Source organism: Rhincodon typus, chromosome 38 (assembly GCF_021869965.1).
Source record: "Rhincodon typus isolate 14 chromosome 38, sRhiTyp1.1, whole genome shotgun sequence".
Taxonomy (NCBI): Eukaryota; Metazoa; Chordata; class Chondrichthyes; order Orectolobiformes; family Rhincodontidae; genus Rhincodon; species Rhincodon typus.
This window is the reverse complement of record NC_063369.1, coordinates 19,013,884-19,034,985: the sequence shown is the minus strand read 5'-3', so window position 1 is coordinate 19,034,985 and position 21,102 is coordinate 19,013,884. Positions and strand designations below refer to the sequence as shown.

Below are 21,102 nucleotides of genomic sequence, written 5' to 3'. Positions count from 1 at the left end.
AGGGAGGGTTAGGCTCACGATTAAAGAAATATGTGCGGAGGCGGCGGAAAAACTGTACGATGTCCAGGCGTGAGCCGTGTTCATTGACGTTCAGGTAGAGGGGGATAAAGGTGAGTCCTTTACTGAGGACTGACCGTTCGTCCTCAGTGAGGGGGAGGTCTGGGAGGATGGTGAAGACCCAGCAGGGCTGGGGGCTGGTGTTTACTGTGAAGCTGCTGGCTGCGGGGGCGGTGGGTGGAGCAGCGTCGGGCGGAACGGCGTCGGTGGCGGGCGGAGCGCTGCACGCTGATGCTGTTTTGCTTTGATCTTTGCTACTCAGCAAAGGTGTTAGTTTTACCGCTGTGTCCCCATTTTAATGGATATCGGGCAGAATACTGAATTCTTCTTCAGTCATATTTATTTAGACAACATTCCTCTCTTCACCCCACAAATCCCTTCACTTGCCTCCAACATTCTCCATTCCACTGGCCTTTTAGCTGCATTCATGCTGTCAGATCCAACCCTGACTTTCTAATCAAGCCTGCTGACAAGGATGGTGCTGCTGTCTGGCATACAAACTTTGACATTGTGGAGGCTGAGCTCTCTCCCCGGACCATGACTCACTCCACCATGAAACACCAGGCTATTGTGTCCAAATCAGTCACTAAACTCATTTCATCAGGTGAATTTTTCCTTTAAAGTCTTCAATGTTTCGGCCCAAGTTTCCTGTGGTCGTGAATTCCACATGCTTACAATTCTATGAGTGAAGAAATTTCTCCTCATCTCAATCCTAAACAGCCTACTCTGTATCCTTAGACACTGCAGCTTAGTTCTGAGCTCCCCAGCCATCAGGAACATCCTTCCTACATCTCCTCTGTCTAATCTTGTCAGAATTTGAGCTCTGGAAGTGGAAATCCTCCTTAAACCTGTCCCTTTCACCTTCCTCCCTTTGAGACACTTGTTAATACCTACCTCTTCGATGCATCTTTCTGTCATTCGTCCTAATAACTCGTCATGTGGCTCTGTGTCAGTCTTTTGCTCCGTGGAGCTACCGTACAGTATTCTGAAACCTTTCGTCGTGTTTAATGCTTGAAATAAGCCCGATTTGAGCCGAAAAGTCAACAGTGAAAGCTCTGATTGGAGAATCTAGAGCACGTGGTGGGGCGGAGCTGTATCAGACCAACGGTTACAGCGCGAGCGATCGGAGAGCGGGAAAAGGGAGAGGCTGTGATTGGTGAATCCGAAGCACGAGGCGGAGTCATGAGGCCGAGCGTTTCTGGAAAGTTCCAGGCGAGAACTCATCGGAGGGGACTGTCTGGGGCTGCAAGGGCTTGGTGTGAGAGAGAACCCAGAATGGCCGCGCCCAGGGTCAGAAAGGAACTATTGTGTGATCCACGGTGGTCGGAGATAGCGCGGAGCTGCCTGTCTCCCTGCTCCAAGGGTTGCCTCCTACTGACTTTCAGTAACTGGCTGTGGTGGAGAGCCCGAGGAACCAGCAGCTCCCGCCTCCCCTCCCCATTAGTAACTTGGAGGATCCTAAAACCCCAAGGCCAGGGTCTCCAGAACTGTTCCTGACTCCATATTGCCTGTTTGCCATCTACAAGGCACAAGTTAGGAGTCTGATGGAATATTTTCCACCTGCCTAGATTAATGAGGCTTAAACAATTCAAGAGGCTCAACAACATTAAGGACAAAGTAGCCTGCTTGATTGTCACAATCCACTAAGTCAAAAATCGCTTCATTCACCACGGTTGAGCATTGTAACAACTCACCAAGTGACCTTACACATCACCTTTCAAACTCATAACCTCTACACCCAGAAGGACAAGACCATCAAACACAGGAGAATGCTACCACTTTCAAGATCCTTTCTAAGCTTCACACCAACCTGACTTGGGAATTACATTGCTATTCCTTCATTATCAGTGGATCAAATGCATTAGAAAAGGAATTCCAGGCAATTATGCATGTAACTGACTGTATGTGTGGAGTTTACACATTCTCCCCGTGTCTGCATGGGTTTCCTCCCACAGTCCAAAGATGTGCAGGTTAGGTGAATTGGCCATGCTAAATTGCCTATGGTGTTCAGGGATGTGTAGATTAGGTGGGTTACATGGGGATGGGTCTGGGTGGGATGCTCTGAGGTTCAGTGTGGACTTGTTGGGCTGAAGGGCCTGTTTCCACACTGTAGGGATCTGTGAACTAATGCTTCTCTACCAGAACTAATGCTTCTCCGTCGAGGTGTCTAAGACAATTTCTTCTGGAGAGTGGAATCTTTCATTTCACAAAGAGGACTTAATCAAAGTCAGTGCGATTTTCCTAACATGGAGCTGGAGAAGAAGGTGAGACAGCGTTTAAAATTACAGTAATAGACCCTCGCAAAAATATCATTTCACTCCACCTCATTGCCAGTATTTGGTGATTAGGAGCTTCTGTTTGATATTTTGGAGCATTTACTTCTCGGAAGTTCTATTTGTGGCAATGACTGTTTGCTGTTATCTATTCTAATCTGTTATCAATTTTGTGTTTGTCATTGAATGTATCTATTACTGCCTATCAGTCCAATGGGTATCATGACCACTAGTGCTAAGCTTCTGTATTATGACCAAAATAAACCAACAGTTTCAGGATAATTTCAGGAATACTGAAATATTATCTAAACAAGCAAATTGGAAAGAATTCAGGAACAAAAACAGAAGTTGCTGGAAAAGCTCAGCAATTCTGGCAGCATCTGTGAAGAAAATCAGAGTTAACGTTTTGGGTCTAGTGACCCTTCCTCAGAACTGATGGTAGCTGAGAAAATGTTGGTTTATGTGCAGAAGATTGGGTGGAGGAAGGGTGTAAGGAGTAGACAATAGGTGGGATAGAGCCCAAAGAGAGAGAGAACAATTGGACAGATAAAGAAGTTGATAACGACCTGGCTAGGGGGGTGAATAACTGTTAATGGGAGTGTTTGTGATCGCAGACTGTGACAACAAGGTCTAGTGGATGGGGTAGAGAGAAAGGACATGGAAGGGTTCAGGCCCTAAAATTATTGAACTTGATATTGAGTCCAGAGGGCTGTGTGGTCCCCAAACAGAAAATGAAGTGCTGTTCTTCCAGTTTCTGCTGAGCTTTGCTGGAAAACTGTAGCAAGCCTGAGACAGATATTGACCATGGAACAGGGTGGTGTGTTGAAGTAACAGGCAGCTGGAATTTCAGGGTCTTTTCTCCAGACAGAACATAGATGTTCTACAAAGGGGTCACCTAGTCTACGCTTTGTTTCCCCAATGTAGAAGAGATCACATTGTGAGCAGTGAATGCAATAGACCGAATTGTGGGAAGTGCAGGTAAAGTGCTGCTTCTCTGGAAGATAGGTGGTACACCTTTGATGGTTGCATAGGAAGGTGCCATGGGTTTGTGGGGGGTGGTGTTGGGAGTGAAGGAAGAGTGGACCAGGGTATTCTGGAGGTAACAGCCCCCTGCAAAAGGCTGACAAGGGAGGGGAGGGGAATATGTGTCTGGTGGTGGCATCTTGCTAGAGGTTGCAGAAATGGCACTTGATCTTCTGGATGTGGATGTTGGTGGGATGGTAGGTAAGGACAAGGGGAATCTTATCACTGTTGCGGGCGGCAAGAGAAGTGGTGAGGTTGGAAGTGCAGAGATGGGTTGGACCCGGTTGAGGGCCCTGTTGACAATGGTGATCGGTTGAGGAAGAAGGTAAATGTTGCAGAAGCTCCCTTGTGGAAATTGGCCTCATCGGAACATATGCGGCAGAGACGGAGGAACTGAGAGAATGGAATGGAGTCTTAACAGGAAGCAGGGTGCGAGGATGTGTAGTCCAGGTAGCTGTGGGAGTCAGTGGATTTATAGTGGATATTAGTGGACAGCCTATCCCAGAAATGAAAACTGATGTCGAGGAAGGGATCAGCCATAATTGCCAAATTGATGATCCATCACAGTCTCCTCCAGTGGTCCCCAGCATTACAGATAACAGTCTTAACAGCAAATTCAAATCGCTTCCAGATATCAAGAAATGGAGGTACTGGATAGTGTAAAGGCTGTGGGCCCTGACAACAGTTCAGCAATAGTACTGAAGACTTGTGCAGTAGAACTTACCGCTTCAGGAGTCAAGCTCTTCCAGTCTAGTTACAACACTGGCATCTACCTGATAATGTGGAAAATTGCCCAGGTATGTCCTGTACACAAAAAGCAGGTCAAATCCAGCCCCGCCAGTTATATCTGTCTACTCTTGATCATCAGTAAAATGATGATCAAACAACACCTGCTCAGCAATACCCTGGTCACTGACACCCAGTTTGGGTGCCAGGGCCACTCAACTCCTGACCTCATTACAGACTTAGTTCAAATACCAGATGTGAGGTGAGAGTGACAGCCCTTGCCATCAAGGCCACATTCTACCACGTGGAGCATCAGGAGCCATAGCAAAACTGGAATCAATGCATATTGGCGGGGTGGGGGGTGCGGGGTACTGTCTTTGCTGGATGGAGTGATACCTAGCACTTAGGAAGATGGTTATGGTTGTTGGAGGTCAGTCGTCTCAGCTCCAGGACATCTCTGCAGGAATTCCTCAAAGTAGTGTCCTAGGCCCAACCATCTTCAACTGTTTCACCAATGAGTTTCCCGTTGTCATAACGTCAGGACAGGGGATATTCGCTGATGATTGCACAACGTTCAGCACCATTCGTGACACCTCAGATACTGAAGCAGTCCATGTGCAAATGCAACAATATCTGGACATTTCCCAGATTTGGGCTGACAAGTAGCAAGTAACATTAGTGCCACACAAATGCCAGGCAATCTAACCCCCACCCATTGACAGGCAGTAGTGTTACCATCTCTGAATTCTGTACGATTGAATAACACTCGGAGCTTGACACCATTCTGGACAAAAGCAACTTGCTTAATTGGCACCACATCCACAAGCATCCACTCTGTCCACCACCAATGTTCTGTTGTTGTCTGTTATCAACAAGATGCACTGCAGAAATTCACCAAAGATCCTTACACAGCTCCTTCCAAACCTACGATTCCTTCCATCTGAAAGGAAAAGGGCAGCAGATACATGGGAACACCGCCATCTCTGAGTTCTTCTCCAAGCCAGTCACCATCCTGACTTGGGAAAAGTATCACATTTCCTTCGCTGTCGCTAGGTCAAAATCCTGGAATTCCCTCCCTAAGGGCATAATGGTCAACCTTCAGCATAAGGAATGTAGCAGTTCAAGGAGGCAACTCACCACCATCTTTCAAGGGCAGCCATGGATGGGTAATAAATGCTGGTCAGTCAGTGGTCCCCACATCCCACGAGTTAATAAATAAAAAGAGCAAGGACAGAGGAATGAACCCAAAATCTACAGTCGAACCAGCTGAACGTAAGTGGCAGAGAAGTTATTGGAATCCATTAAAAGAATAAAATAACCTTTAGTTTGGAAAGGGATTAACTATTCGAGGAAAGCCAGCATGGATTTGATAAGGGGAAATTTTGTCTGACCAACGTCATTAAATTTTTTGATAACGACGTGAGAGCTAGTATTCTAGTGAGTTCATAACTAGGGATTTGAGAGGGGGTGCGGCGTCTTGGGTTGAGATCGGGGGTGGGGAGATTTTGAAGCTAGGAAAGTCCACATTGAGACCATTGGGTTGTAGGCTTCCAAGGCAGAATATGAGGTGCTGTTCCTCCAGTTTCCAGGTGGCCATGTCATCCAGGGAGTCGGAGGGGGAGTTGAAGTGGTTCGCGACTGGGAGGTGTTGTCGTTTGTTGCGAACTGAGCGTAGGTGCTCCACAAAGCAGTCTCTGCTTGGTCTCCCCAGTGTAGAGGAGGCCACATCGGGAACACCGAATACAATAGACCACATTAGCGGATGTGCAGGTGAACATCTGTTTAATGTGGAAGGTTTTTTTGGGGCCTGGGATGGAGGTCACGGGGGAGGTGTAGGGGCAGGTGTAGCACCTTCTGCGGTTGCAGGGAAAAGTGCCAGGGGTGGTGGGGCTAGTGAGGAGTGTGGACCAGATGAGGGAGTCGCAGAAAGCGCGGTTGCTCTGGAAGGCAGATTAGGGTGGGGAGGGAAAAATGTCCTTGGTAGTGGGGTCAGATTGCAGGTGGCGGAAGTGGTGGAGAATGATGCATTGAATCTGGAGGTTAATGGGGTGATACGTGAGGACGAGGGGAATTCTGTCATTTTTATTGCGAGGAGGGGGTGTGAGGGCTGAGTTGTGGGAAACGCAAGAGATGTAGTCGAGGGCTTTTTCGACCCCATTTCTGAAGAAGGGTCCCGACCCGAAACGTCAGCTTTCCTGCTCCTCTGATGCCGCCTGGCCTGCTGTGTTCCTCCAGCTCCACATTGTGTTATCTCAGACTCCAGCACCGGCAGTTCTTACTATCTCTAGGGATTTGAGAAACTGTTAAACTAAGTAATGTGGGCAAGAGATCAAATTTGAAAAGGTATGGTGAATCAAACAATAGAGACAAGGCAAGCAAGAAAGGAATTAATATGGGAAATGAGTGAGACCTTGTCAGGAAGGGATGGAGGGTACAAACCTAAAAGTGAACCAACAAATAAAGCTAGCAGTTACAAAAATAAGAAAAGCTCAAAACTGAAGGCTCTACATCTGAAGACCTAAAGCATTCAGCATTTAGAAAACAGATGGCAGTTAGAAATAAATTGAATCAGGTAGCAATTACAGAGACATGGCTACAGGATGACATTGATTGGATATTGATGGTATGTTTAGGAAAAATAGTAAAGTATGAAATAGTGGAACGGTGGCTCTGCTAATTAATGATGGGTATTAATACAAAAGAGAGTGTTGACCGAAGTTCAGGAAACCAGATATAAAACCTACTTAGGTAGAGATAAGAAATGTTAAAGTCAGGATGTCACTTGTAGGAGCAGCGTGCACTTCTCTCCCATCCTGCCATCTCTCCCCATGGCCCCTCCATAAGGTATGATGGTGTGTAAAGGAAGAAATCATGGTAGAAATTAGGTAGTGGAGTCATAATATGATTGAATTTTACATTCAGTTGAAGTCTTTTAAACTTAATTGAGGGTAATTATGAAGGCATGGAGGCAAGCAGCTTTAGTGAACTGGAAAATTAGGTTTAGAGATAGGGTAATAGAGATAAACTGGCAGCGGACATTTAAGGGGATATTTTAAAATATACAAAATTGGACTCACATGCCATGGTTAACATAAAATTTACTAAAGATAGTATCATTTTAAAAGAAAAAGTGTATAATTGTATGAAGGTGGGTAGCGGGTCTGAAGTTTTGACTATTAAAAAAACAGCAAATATGACAAGAAGGTTAATGAAAAAAACAAAGTACAATAAAGCTAACTAGAAATATTAAAATGTAGTAAAAGATTCTACAGATGTTAGAATAAAAGTTAACAAATTAAGTGGTTGACCAATAAATAGTCTGCTTAAGAAAATAGTGGTAGCGGATAAAGAGAACAAGACCTGCTAAGTTCATCCAGTTCTACACTGTGTTGTCTCTGACTCCAGCATCGGCAGTTCTTACTATCTCCAAGTTTCAAACAACACCCTAGAACTATCTGTAACTCAGAAAATGAAAGGAATAGAAGGACTCAAAATTACAATCAGGGGAACAATAGGAAGCAAATTGTTGGAGGTGCAGACTGATAATCCCCAGATTCTAATAAACATCATCCTGGATTTATTTCTACTTGTGTGTTCAGTTCTTCTACCTTGTTGCTTTTTGAGCCTTTTTTAATTATACATTTTTTACTATTTTTCCTCCTCCGCTTTTCATGGTACACTGATATACTTGTAAGCTCCCTCTTTCTGTTTCACTTCAGTTAGCAATAATCTTATTGTTACCCTATACTGTTGTCTTGCCTTTCCTATCCAAAGCCTTCAGGTATTTAGTTCAAAACCCTCTCTAAAGTCCTTAATACTTGATTCTCCAGAATGCTGATCCCACCACAGTTCAAGTGAAACTTATTCCTGTTAACAGCAGCTTTCTCTTTCACCACATTGTGCCTCCATGGATTTAAACCCATTTCTTCCACACTAATCTTTCGGCCAAGTCTTTAACTCTCTTCTGTTCCTAATTGCAGTATGGAGGAAAGCTGGTTTAAAATGAATGAATTAAGTACTCAGACAGAAGACTGCCAATTTAGAGAGCTTGTTATTCATATTTCTTACAGTCTGTGCTACTTCTTTTACTATAGTAACACTTATTTTCATGACAGGCATTTATACGAAGCTGAATCCAGAAAGAAAAACACTGAGTTGGCCTCTCTATTTCCATCTCTGAAGTGCTGGGTGGATGGAACAGATTATGTTTCCTCTGTAAAGTGATCTGACTTTCCATTTGCACATTTTTGGACAATGTCTGAGACGTGGACCACTAAACAAGTAACTGGATTTGTGTTGAAACATCAAATTCAGGTATTTAGCTGACTAGGAGAAATAAATTTGACACAAAGAGAGTGAAATTGCGTGTGGCAGTGCCAATTTATTGGGTACCAGGTCCATTTAGCCCGCAAAATTATGTGTCTAGGGCAGGCTCCAGAATGCCCCAAGCATCAGTTACTTACCATTAGTATTCTGTAGCCTGGTGCATTAAAGTATTCATCTGATTTCTAGGCAGCCTTGTTTAAAAACAAATGCCCCAACGTCCACTGTGAACTTCCAATAAGTGTTTAAAAGAAAACAATAGGTATCTACACAAAACTTGAAATAAGTCAATTTTTCCACAATTCTTCAAAATTAAGTCCTCAGATAAAACATTGAATGTGAAATGTCTTCATAGCAGTTGGAAATGCCATTTGAAGATAATTTCATTGACCATGGACGCTTGTGTGAAAGCAGTAAAGTCCTTCTGGATCAACTCATTGACTTCATGGCAATCCCTTCTCACAGCGTTCTCATCACTGTAGGTTCGGTGACCTACAAAGATCACCATTCATCTAGCATTCTTTCAAAGTTGTTTCTGCCCATACACCTCACCCCCATCCCAGGCCCTAAGAACACCTTCCACATCAAACAGATGTTCACCTGCACATCTGCTAATGTGTTATACTGTATCCGCTGTTCCCAATGTGGCCTCCTCTACGTCGGCGAAACCAAGTGGAGGCTTGGAGACCGCTTTGTGGAACACCTACGCTCGGTTTGCACCAAACAACTGTACCTCCCAGTTGCGAACCATTTCAACAGCCCCTCCCACTCCTTGGACGACATGTCCATCCTGTGCTTCCTGCAGTGCAATAACGATGCCACCCGAAGATTGTAGGAATAGCATCTCGTATTTCGCTTGGGAACCCTGCAGCCCAATGGTATCAATGTGGACTTCACAAGCTTCAAAATCTCCTCTCCCCGACCACATCCCAAAACCAGTCCAGCTTGTACCCGCCTCCCTAACCTGTCCTCCCACCTATCCACTCCTCCCACCTCAAGCCCCACCCATCTCCTACCTACTAGCCTCATCCCACCTCCTTGACCTGTCCGTCCTCCCTGGACCAACCTATCCCCTCCCTAACTCCCCACCTACACTCACCTTTACTGGATCCAACCCCGCCTCCTTGACGTGTCTCCTCTCCACCTATCTTCTCTTTTATCCGTCTTCTATCCACCTCCCCCTTTCTCCCTATTTATTTCAGAATCCCCTTCCCCTCCCCTATTTCTGAAGTAGGGTCTAGACCCGAAACATCAGCTTTCCTGCTCCTCTGATGCTGCTTGGCCTGCTGTGTTAATCCAGCTCTACACCTTGTTGTCTCAGATTTTCCAGCATCAGCAGTTCCTACTATCTCCTTAGCCCATAATGTTTGTTTTTACTGGTAGAACCATCAAGAATGTGAAAAACGACCGCAGTGAATGTGACTATCCAGTGATAATCTCTTAAATGGGTCATAGTTACATGCAAATAGGCCCATCCAGCAAGGTGACACACTATCTCCATTACTGTTTAACATAGCAACAGATTGCTTTTTCACGAAGAGTAAACATAGGATTGAATATTTGACTGATTTAAATCCATTAATTGTTCACCACTGTCTTTTATGAGTAATGTAACAATCTTGAACAACTGCTATGCAGAAAGTCTTGCCGACATTTTGTAAGAATGCGAAACTCAAAATGAATTTCAATAAAAGATGAAGCTTTTCACTTTATCAATGCCACGTGTGCCAAATCGCTGGCACTCTGAACCAGATATGTTCCTGAATCCCACTGACTTCATTACTAGGGTAACGAAGATCTATAATCTTGGATAGATAGCAACAGTCACTGTCCTGATGTGTTCGTGGGTGCACAGCTGAGAAATACAAGTCAGCCATCACCCTCTGGCAGGAGCCAGCTGCGCAGAGGTTGCTAGCAGCTGTCACCTTCACAGCCACAGGGAAAGGATAGCTTTCCATTCTTGCAATCTTGGGTCCCATTCCAGCCTCCATCACAGTATCCTGGGACTTACTGCGCGTCTCTTGACACTGCACCTCGCTCATTCTCAGGAAATGGAATCAGGGACAGAAAACTCTAGTCCTCCTCTGGTCCCAACATGTCCTGAGAGGCCCTGGCAGCTGCTATCGCTCCCTGAGCTCGATGCTTGACCTGCCCAGTGCTTCTGGTCTTGTTGTCAGCCCTGGTCCTCCTGTATCTGCCTTCGCCTTCTTAGGAAGGCAGCCACGGTGATCAACATCCCATCAGCAGCTGGATGCCTCACTCTTCAAACAGTAACCTTGGTTGGATACATAGAGTGAAACAAGTTCTTAGCTCTGAGAACAGGCAGCGTTGGTAAATCCTGCAGATGAGGGTTGCACACACTCCTGCATACAGTTAGGCATGCGTCACCCCAATAATGAGGGCCATGTCTCTATCATTCATTAAACAGATATTTTGCATCTGTCTTTAGAGTGGAAGATACTTGGAACATCCAATCAATACTAACATCTTATGTAGAAAGAGAGAGATGGTCCTGCAATTAAAATTTCAGGTGTTAGGTAGGAAACCATTAAACAGAACTGCAAAATCTCCAAATGACACAGCATCATGCAAAGTCCCTTTGAAGTCCAACATTTCCCAGCCTCTCACCATTTAGGAAATACAGACTATTTCAGTTTTTTCTATTAAGGTGGATAACCTTACATTTTTCCACATTGAATTCTATCTGTCAATTACTAACCTCCTCACTTGAGGATGACGCAGTGGTTAGCATTTTTACCTCACAGCAGCAGGGACCTGGGTTCGATTCCACCCTCAGGCTGTGTGGAGTGTGTATGTTCTTCCCGATGTCTGTGTGGGTTTCTGCTGGGTGCTCCGGTTACCTCCCACTGTCCAAAGATGTACAAGTAGGTGGATTGGCCATGCTGAATTATCCATAGTGTTCAGTGATGTGTAGGTTAGGTGCATTAGCTGTGGGATATGCAGGGTTACAGGGATAGGGTGGAGGGATGGGTCTAGGTGGGATGCTGTTCGGAGGGTTGATGTGGACTTGTTCGGTTAAATAGCCTGCTTCCACACTGTAGGGATTCTATGGATTCCCTTAACCTTACCAAATCCCCTTGAAATACCCTTCCATCCTCTTTACAACTCAAACATTTGCTTGATTATTTGCAATTTTAGAAATATTGCATTTTATCCTCTTGTCTAAATCATTGATATAAAATTTGAATAGCTGGGCCCTGAGCAATGATCCTTGCAATACCAGTTATGATTTAACTGGGAAGAGCGCACTAATAACCATGCCCCACTTTTGCACAAGCCATCACAAAATCTAGAATCCCAATGAGAACACCAAGATGGCCCATTTGCCTGATTAACTGTCACTCAGGACAAAAACAATTTACACCAGATTTCATCAGTACTAAAAAAACACGCTTAACTTTAACAATAAGCAGAGAAAACAAGAGATTCCTAACCTACTACTTTTAAAAATTAAAAATTATCTCCCTTCGAAAACCTCAAATATACAGAGGTTTGGAAGAACATATGGAACAGATAGGTTCCCTGAGCAAAACACAAAGGGAGTGCTAATGGAGGAGGTAATGGAGGTAGAGGGTCTGTAATGAAAATGCAGGACAGCGTACATGGTCTCAAGTTATTGAGCTTAATGTTGAGTCCTGAAGGCTGTAAAGTGCTAAAGTAAAAAATGAGGTGCTGTTCCTCAAGCCTACATTGGACTTAACCAGAATATTGTAGCAGGCCGAGGATGGGAGTATTAGTGTGAGAGCGAGATGCTGTATTGAAATAGCTGGGCCCCAAGCAATGATCTTTGCAGTACCACTTATGATTTAGGGGCATTGAAATAGCAAGCAGATGGAAGGTCAGTTTCATTCTTTCAGAAAGAGCAAAGGTGTTCCACAAAGCAGTCACACTGTCTGCATTTAGTCTCACTGATACAAAGCAGACCAATTACAAGCAGCAAATGCAATGGACTAGGTTGAACAGTTGACTAGACTAGTACAAGCAAAACCCTGCTTCATCTGGACATTGTGTTTGGGGCCTTGGATTGTGAGGAAGAAGGAAGTAAAAGGGCACGTGTTACATCTTCTGTGAGTAGATGGAAAAGAACCAGGGAGAGCGTGAGCAAGAGATAGTAGGAACTGCAGATGCTGGAAAATCTGAGACAACAAGGTGTAGAGCTGGATGAACACAGCAGGCCAAGCAGCATCGTAGGATGAAGGGTCTAGGCCCGAAACGTCAGCCTTCATGCTTCTATGATGCTGCTTGGCCTGCTGTGTTCATCCAGCTCTACACCTTGTTATCTCAGAGGCTGTGCAAGAGTTAGGTGTAGGCCATTCAGCATCTGGGTCCATCTCCACCAAGCAATAAGTTAATGGTCCACCTGGTTGTAACATTTTTCTTTAAATCATTCACAGAAAGTTGGTGTCACTGGCTAGGCCAGCACTCATTGTCCATCCCTAATTGCCTATAGGGTAGTTGAGAGTGAACCACATTGCTGAGGGTCTGGAGTCACATGTAGGCCAGACCAGATAAGGATGGTACAAAATTAATTAACTTTCTGATCAATGAACAACAACGTAAGCATCACTTCTCATTGTTTGAGAGATGTGTTGCCAGGAAATTACACTTCTTTTGAATTGATAGATCTTAGAGCTGAGAAGTGAAGTAACGTAACAGGGTCAGACACTTCTCTATCACCATCCCTTTTACTATTTGTTTTGTTAACAAATAATGAAATAAAACAGTAGATCAGAAAAGTAGTGTGACCACCTCTTTAACTGATGGTGTTATTGACTGACACTGCAATCCATGAGGAAGATTTTGAAGTAAAGATCTTGAGGAGGGGATGTTGAAATGTTGAAGAATTGATGAGGAGGGAGGTGTGTGATTGTCAGATGGTCTTTCTTTTTTGTACAATGTAGATTACACCATAACTGATATTTTGTATCTGTTTCTTATAACTACTCACGGATTTCGTCATTTCAATTCTTGTCCAGTTTTAGATCTTTTAAGCTGCTGTTAATGAATGTTTGTGAGCTGAACAAGGCACGTCCATCAGGTCTAATGTTTTAAAAATTCCAATATTGACCATAACAGTTGGTTTCTTTACCTCTTCTCCAACATCAAATGAGGAAGCGTTTGCAGTGTTGTTCACAAGGTAGGTCCCCCTTATTCTTTGAGTGATGACCTTCTCTTCCACTTTACAGAACATGGTGTTCAATCAACAGAGCCCATCTGAGGAAAATGCTCACCTCTGATCATCAACATTCTGTTGGGTCTGTCCATTCTTCACTCTGCAGTGATGCTTGCCACTGCAGTTATACTTTGTGTTGTGACATTTTAAACTGCTGTGATAGCATTAGGATTGGTGGCATTACATTGACAAATGTAATTTAAAGTTGTGCATAAACTAAACATATTAATAATGTAACAGTGAGATGAGCCTGAGTGATGTGAATGATGACGGTGAAAGGAGACTTGGAATTTGGACTCCACTCAAAGCACTGCACGTTACCTGTTGCCTGCCACCATCTGTGCCTCACCTCAGTCAGTAGCCCACATGCTGCGTTGACTCGTCATGGGCAAGTTTGTTCCTTTGGGATCTGGGAAGAGCCATCATTGACACAGCCCTCACGGATTCTAAACCTCCACAATGGGAGAAGCTTTCTGGGCAGCTCAGCTCTTCCTTTTCTGAACTTATATGGGTTGCAGCAATTATGTGACATCAGTAAAGGAAGAGTAAGACTTTGTCATTGCACTTGAACATTCTCAGGTTAATGAGAAAATATATCATTAAGTTTCGGTTCTAGCGTAGATCATATGAATACTGTTCATTCAATTGATTGCTGTGATTGCACTGATTATAGGTTTAATCTGTGCAGAAAGAATGATTAAGAATTTTAGAGAATGCTTGCTTATTGTAGAAACATTTCAACAATAGATGCAGGTCAGATTTGTTGTGGATAAATTCACTGCAGAGCACATGCAAACACAACAGGCTGAATGGCCTCCTTCTGTACTTTAACAATTCTATGATTCTGTGATAAGCTTTCTTCCTTAGGAGGGAAATTTGCCAGGTGTAAAGGATTTTGCTGATTTTGAGGGGTTTGATCAATTTTTCGTTCCTATTTTGGGTTTTATTGTGTTAGCTATTTCTTCCTGCTGAACAGAACTTCACTTTCTGTGAGAGTCTGTCTCTTTGAGCAAGCTAGATAATGTCTCAATCCTAAGGTCAGTAGGTCAATGGAGATGGAACAACTGACATGGTCACAAATTAGTCAGCTTGAATAGACTGTTTCTGTGCTCTATCACCCTGTGTAACTTCCCCACACTAGATGTGAATTTAACAGGTTCATATTTCCTGATTTTTCTCTTTCTCACTTCTCATCTCACACTTTTCCAGACTAAATTGCTTCTGCTACCCGTCTGTACATTTCAGTAACTGATTGATCATGAAGCATCTTATCAAGCTATACAGGGTCCATGTGTTCCTGTATTCTTTGAATGCTCTACCTCACTCCCTACTCTCCAGCTCAGTGTGTCTTTTAAGTGGATGCTGCAGGTACATGATGGGTGAGTGGACAGACTTGTGTTGTCCTGCAAGTACAAGGTTGCAGTTCCCTTGAATCTATCATTTGTATTCAACCATTTTGGACTGTATAACCTATTATCTGTATGAAATGTTGGTTAGCCCACGGCTAGAATACAGTGTACAGTTCTAGAATTCACATTATGGGGAGATGTGATAGCACTGGAGAGGGTGAAGAGGAGATTTACCAGAATGTTGTCTGAGCTTGAGAATTTCAGTTTTGAAGAGAGATTGGACAGACTGGTGTTGATTTCCTTAAAGCAGAGAAGATTGAGAGGGGACAAGATAGAGATGTATAAAATTGTGAAAGGCATAGATAGGGTAGACAGAAAGAAACAGTTCTCCTTGATGGAGGGAACAATGACTGGGGTGTAAATTCAAATAAGGGATGAAAGGTTGAGAGGAGATCCGAAGAAAAAGTTTTTTCACCCAGAGAGTCGTGGGAATCTGGAACTCACTGCCTAATAATGTGGTAGAGGCCGAAACACTCAACATTTAAGAAGTATTTAGATGTGCACTTGGAGTGCCAAGGTATTCAAGGCTTTGGTTCAACTGCTAGAAAATAGTAGTAGAATGGTTAATTTTTGACTGGCACTTACACAATTGGCTGGAGGGTACAAATTTCTGACACTGTGACTCTATTTCAATGTTAAATCATGAATTGACGTGATAGGCGCTGAATCATGGAAACCACTACAGTGTGGAACCAGGCCATTTTGGCCCATTGAGTTCACGCCAACTCTCCAAAGAGCATTCCCTCCAGACTCACCCCCTACCCTATCCCAATGACTCTGCATTTCCCATGGCTAATCCATGTAGCTTGCACGTCCCTGGACAGAAGGGCAATTTAGCATGGCCAATCCACCTAACCTGCACATCTTTGGACTGTCAGAGGAAAGCGAAGCCCCCAAAGGAAACCCACGTAGACACAGGGAGAATGTGCAAACTCCACACAGACAGTCACTGAGGCTGGAATCAAACCCATGTCCCTGGTGCTGTGAGGTAGCAGTACTAACCACTGTGCCACTACACCGCTGACATGTAACCTGATTTGTTATCTAATGACTGACTGATTCCGCTGATTGAGACGAGTGTAAAGTCACATCATACTGGGAGACTTGCGATTGCTGGTCTAGCAGTTTCTCTGCTATGGAATGTCAGAGGTATTCTGCAGGTAAGATTGTACTGACAATCCAGCACAAATGATCCTGCACCTGGGACTGCTGAACAGTTGTGTGCTGTAAATTTTACATATATATTTGTAGGTTTTGTCATGCCTTCCCATGTCTGTGGGAACACGGTTGTTAGAATTCACGGTATTATCTTGACACTTGTCTGTGTGGTAATCTTAGCCATACGCAAACAGTCACGAGTTTTCTGAGCGCCAATCATTTGGATTTTTACACTTTGGCCATTGTGGTGACATTAATGTTTTCCATGAGGTGATGGTGTGAAACGTATGTTCGCCACTCTCTGTCTCAACATGTACATCCTCAGATTCTGATCTCTCAGTCACTTCAGGTACACACCTCTGATTGGAACCCAGATGGTCTTTGTTGTAGTATGAAGATGCTCCTTGCACACAGTCTGCTTGGGTCCACGCACTGCTGTTTGTAGCTGCATCAGCTTTCGTCTCATGCACTGCCTCTGCCAATCGCCTTTCCTGCCACATGCCTGGCAAAACTGTTTGATAGGTAGGCATTTCCATGGTGCATGCAATGCAGGCAGCCGCAACTTCTGCATGTTCGGATGTTCCATGATTCTTTCAACCATTGAGTTACTGCTTAGGCCCTGCAAGCTTCATTGACCCACAAAGCTTGCTTTGTACTTACATCCATTGCTCAGTAGCTGTTCAATGATACACGTCTTTTGTGTGTCTTCCAAATCTTTTCTGAAAAGCCTCCATGGGGGTTGGATGCAATCAACAACTCAACAATTCTATTTTCTAGCTCCTAAAAATCACATAAAGAGGCCTTTATTCTGTTTCTACTGTGATGATGCTATGACTTTGAGATTATTTTGTCCTGGTTTTCTTTGAAGACAGGTGGTAGGGCAAAGATACTAAGCTGTCTCTAAGAAAGTAAACAATTTGTGAGGCCTTGGTTTTTTTAAAATTAGAAGCAGCCTAGGTGTGGCCAGCTCTCACAGACCAGTCTTTTTAGTTTTTTTAGTTTTTAGGTTTAGTTTTAAGCTGAAGCCTTTGTGGTGTAAAAAGAGTTGGAAGCTTCAGTGAATGTCTCCTAGCTGTTATTTTCTCTAAGTTTTCCCTTGATGTTTTTTCCTCCTGGATTGGTGAACTGCAAATGAGAACCTATGTCTGAATTTGGCTTTTTGCTGAGGGGTGTGTTTATGGGATGTTGCTATATTGGAATAGTTAATTAGTCATAGTTACTCTATCTTTTATTCAATTAAGTTTTCCAACAGTTAAGTTATTCTAAATTGCTCCTTTTTATTTTAACTATAGGGTTTAAATAAGGTGTGTTTTGCATCAAGTAGTTTGACGAGTTGCATTGCATTTGGAACACAGCACCTCATATCTACCTTTAAGATAAGAAAAGTTAGGGTGTAGGCTACCTTCTTAAAATATTTTGGGGGAGTCTGGTGTGATCCATTACACTACTCATAAAATGGTCCATGGATTCTGTAGGCTTTTGTCTAAATTACATGAATTCTAGTCAATGAGTACAGAATTTTCACCTGACCCTGAATTGGTTGTCTAACATAGTCCTTCTCTTTTGGGGTCTTTTAACTTTTGAGTTTTATCTTAACGTGTTAGATTTGTTCAAACCTTCATTCCTGACGGCTAAGTAAGCCATAATGCTTTGTTTTTCTGTACCAGACGCATGCAAATCTGGAAACCATAGCTCTGGTCATTGCTTACCATTTTAAATTGTGTAGAAGGTCTCCTGTATTCCAATTTTGTAATATGCCATTGACCTTTTCCAGCACCCACCCTGATCAATTGCCTTTCTCAAGTGAGTTAAAATGGCTCCTTAATATGGATATGTCTGCTTACCAGTAAATTGTGCTTTCAAACATTTCTGGCACTGTGGACAGCCAGTTTGGTTACTATTCAAGTACAATAGTCTCAGCACTTCATTTTCCATCACGGTTTACCATGTCATGTTCATGAGAATAGTCTAATTGATTAACTTTGTTGATTAGTTTATTTAAAACTGCCAAGCATGTTCTAGGTTATAAAGAAGGTGTCACAGCATTGTGTGTGTACAGATTGTAAACCCACAGCAGAATCACCAGCAGGCAGAGTCACAGCAAATCTGCCAAGATGGCGGCTGAGTAGCAGTGCTGTGTTCAAGCTCCTGGTCTGGGGCTTGTCTGCTTTCTTTATTTCTTTTCTTCTTACTTTTGCTCTTTTTCTTTTTTTTACTTTCTTTTCTCTTTAAAAACCTTTCTCAGCACCTTCAGGAGGGCAAGAGTGGGCCCAGCCTCCTGAGCATGTGCAGCAGATGTGGCAGCAGAATCAGCTCTTTCCAACATCAGTGGCGAGATTCATTAGGGAGGAGAGCGATCCCAGTGTGGAGAGGAGAGTGAGCCCAGTGTGGAGAGGAGAGTGAGCCTAGTGTGGAGGGGAGAGTGACCCAGTGCTGAGAAGAGAGTGAGTCCAATGTGTGGCAGCATGACCCTAGCAAGGAGGGGACAGTGACAACAGAGTCAGCTTCTCCCCGGAATCGGTGGGAGCCAGACTCATGAGGGAGGAGCAAATCCCTGCGGATGCTGGAATCTGTACTAAAATCAACAAATGCTGGAGATTGCAGGGGATCAGACAGCGTCCATGGAGAGAGAGCAAGCTAACATTTCAAGTCTAGATGATTCTTCATCAGAGCTGGTGAAGTGTGGAGGGAACAGCATTTATGCTTTAGTTTGAGGGGAGGGGTGTGGGGGTAGTGGTTGTAGGGTGCTGGTGGAGAAAGGATATTGATAGCTTACAGTAAGTGATTGGAATGTGAGAATAGCACAACAGTGGTGTGTCTCCTGCTGGACTTGAAAGGACAGACAGTCCCATTGGGATGGGGTAAGGGGAGAGAGGACATGATAACGGAATGTAACAAGCTAAAAGAAAGGGAAGAAATGGGTGTTGATTCACAATTTGAAGGTGTTGAACTCAGTCTTAAGTCCAGTTGGCAGTAAAGTGCCTAGTCTGAAGATGAGATGTTGTTCCTGCAGTTTGTGATGTATTCACTGGAAGACTGTACCATGCCTGGATAGACACATGGACATGCGAGCAGGATGCTGTGTTAAGATGACAAGCTACAGGAATGTCAGGGTCATGCTTGCACACAGACCGGAGGTGTTCCACAAAGTGGTCAACCAGTCTGCGTTTGTTTTCTGCCCAAGCCCCCAAACTATAGCAAAAATGCCGCCCCCTCCAGATTTTACTTCAGCTCTGATGAAGACTCATGAGAAGGGAGACTGAGCCCAACATGTGGGAGGAGAGCAAGCTCAGTATGGAGGAGAGTGAGCTCAGCATGGAGGTTGGAGTTAGCCCATCGTGGGGCAGAGCGAGCCCGGTGCGTAGGAGAGAGCGAATCCAGGATGGGGAGAGTGAGCCTAGCACGGAGGGGAGTGTAGGCCCAATGTGGAGGAGATGGTTAGCCCAGCACAAGGGTACAGTAAGCCCAGCATGAAGGAGAGCAAGCCCAGTGCAGAGGGGAGAGTGAACCCATTGTGGGGGAGAGAGAGCCCAGCGTGGAGGAGAGCAAGCCCTGAGGTGACATCAGTGAGGTAGGCCCAGCAGCAAAAAATGGCGCCTGACAATTGGTGACTTCAATGTTCATTGCATCTGGTGAAGCGGTGGTGAATCTGAGCCAGTTCAGAACTCGTATGCAGGCGGGCTTTAAGGAATATCTTTTCATTTTCTGTTATTCTTAACTATTAAAATGGCACTGTATTATGGTGACAAAGGTAAGTTTTTCACTGTATTTAATTATGTTTCACTGTAAAATACATGTGACAATAAATCATTCATTCAACATCATGTACACACAGCACATGGTATCCTTAAAGGCAAGATACACCTACAACACTCCATAAGACCATAAAACATAGGAGCAGCTTACCATGTGATTTTCTCCCTGTGGGGCACAAGAGACATATTAAACTTTTGCTAATGAGTGAATTATCATCTTGTTTCCTTTTCAGTTACACAGCTATTCAACGACATGAAAATGTTAAAAACTGACTTCAAGATGGATCTTGCGTAAGTACAAAGTAACAGTGATTGGATCTGAGCAATCAACATGTTTCCAATTCAGAAAGTTCTCCAATTTATCACAGGCACAGGTTATTCTCTTGGCACTCACTCTGAGACTGAGCCAAAATCATTTTGTTTCGGATGGTTTGGACTTCCACCAGTGGATGATATAAAGGAGGATGCACGTGTAAGTGAAGGGTGATTTGATGACAGGATAGCATCCCCTGTGGAGATATTTCAGTAAAAAAAATGAATCCGAAGAAATTCACCCAGAATGATTGTCTTTGATTGAGGTAAGCATTTCTGACATCATGCCGCTATTTGGGAAACTTGACTCATTCGATCCTGCTGTCGAAGACTGGCCCCAATATGTGGAAAGAATACATTTTTTTTTTCTGGGAAAATGACAATGGGACAGATGAAAAGCAACAAATAATTCCCCTGACAGCTTGTGGACCTGCAGCCTTTTCGATTATTAAGAGCCTAACTTTGCCTGAGGCACCAAATACTAACACCTTTCAAGAGTTGGCAGATTTAGTTAAGGAATATTACGGCCCCAAGCCTCCTCTCATTCTGAGACGCTATTGGTTTTACTGGGCAGTTCAAGAACCAGGGGAATCTGTGTCAGGGTTTTGCTGAGGTTAAGATGACTGGCAGAGGATTGGAACTTTGATTTAATCATCAATAAGATGCTGAGAGACCATTTGATCTGTGGGATTAATGATATTACTGTGCAAAAGTGCCTACCAGCTGAAGCCTAACTGGACTTCAAATAGGCAATACAACTGGCTTTGTCATTAGAAAATGCAGCAAATGGAACATAAGAGTTACAGGGTATCTGATGGAAATGGACACTCTCGCCAGGCTGACTGAGCTTGAGGAACACCACTTGAGTGAAG

General features: G+C 43.8%; 1 pseudogene; it reads left to right on the top strand.

The window, feature by feature from the left end:
- The window catches only part of LOC125487238, a 160,978-nt pseudogene that overhangs the window by 114,580 nt on the left and 25,296 nt on the right, over positions 1-21,102 (top strand).